This window comes from Cynara cardunculus (assembly GCF_001531365.2).
Source record: "Cynara cardunculus var. scolymus isolate 2C chromosome LG 3, CcrdV1, whole genome shotgun sequence".
Lineage (NCBI taxonomy): Eukaryota > Viridiplantae > Streptophyta > Magnoliopsida > Asterales > Asteraceae > Cynara > Cynara cardunculus.
This window is the reverse complement of record NC_037530.1, coordinates 24,565,576-24,567,087: the sequence shown is the minus strand read 5'-3', so window position 1 is coordinate 24,567,087 and position 1,512 is coordinate 24,565,576.

The window sequence follows — 1,512 nt, the reverse complement described above, 5'->3', positions numbered from 1 at the left end:
CCTAAAAAGAATGTTAGTTCTCCCATCATGCTCATCTGATATTCTTTCTTCATGCGTTCAGCGAAACGAAAACATAAAGAGGGATTAGTGGAACCAAAAATAATATCATCGACATAAATTTGGACGAGAATGATGTGACCTTTAACTTTTCTAAGAAATAAGGTCTGGTCAATCTTTCCACGAGAGAATTTATGAGACGAGAAAAGATGAAAGGGTGTCATACCAGGCACGAGGAACTTGCTTTAACCCATAAAGAGCTTTATCCAACCTATAGACATGGTTTAGATACTTAGGGTCAAGGAACCCTGGAGGTTGTTCAACATAAACTTCCTCTTGAAGTTTCCCATTAAGGAAAGCGCTATTTACATCCATCTGAAAGACTTTAAATTCTCTATGGGCAACAAAGGCTAGAAAGAGTCGAATTGCTTCGAGTCTTGCCACTGGTGCGAAGGTTTCGTCATAGTCGATCCCTTCTTCTTGTCTATAACCCTGAGCAACAACCCGAGCCTTGTTGCGGGTTACCACACCATCTTCATCCAACTTGTTGCGATAGACCCATTTGGTGCATATCACTGATTTGTCAGATGGTCATGGGACAAGGTACCACACTTTGTTCCTATCAAATTTAATGAGCTTTTCTTGCATAGCAAGGACCCAACTAGGGTCAGAGATAGCATCATTGATTTTCTTGGGKTCAAMTAAAGAAAGAAAGTTGACAAAGAGACATATATTACCTAGACCACGACGTGTCTTGATACCTGCATCTGAATCACCAAGAATTTGATGAATTGGATGACTTTTAATCCATCGCTGAGTCGGTAGAGGAGCTTCATCTGAATAAGTAAATTCAGGAACAGAAGATGAGACTTCAGCAACAATATCTACAATAGGGACTATTGCCAAAGAAGCCTCAGATTCATTGACTAAAACAGGTTCATAAACTGAAGGCATTTCATTCACTGATGGATCAGTACTTGAAGTGAAAGGAGGGACACAGATAATGGGCACTGTAGCAATCTCTGAAGAAGATGCGGTGGAGTGACTAGCTGTAACTGGAATGAGTGGATCATGTTAAGATTCGGGAGATTCAGTGTTGAGAAGAGCATCATATGATGCTTCAGGTTGTCCATAGTGAGAGAACATCCAATTTTCTAATTCATCCTCATCATTTAAGATGGGTTTTGAATTAGCTAACTGAGATTCGTCAAAGGTGACATGAATAGATTCCTCTATTGTCTGTCTTCGTTTGTTGAATACTCTGAAGGCTTTGGACACTGAAGAATATCCAAGAAAATTTCCTTCATCAGCTTTGGGATCGAACTTTCCAAGTTGGTCGCTATTGTTGAGAATGTAACAAGTATAACCAAATATGTGAAGAAAGCTTATAGAAGGCTTTCGTCCATAGAAGAGTTCATAGGCTATCTTCTTGAATCTTTTCCCGATCAACGATCAATTTTGAGTGAAACAAGCGGTGTTGACAGCTTCAGCCCAAAATTGAGTAGGGAGATGGGA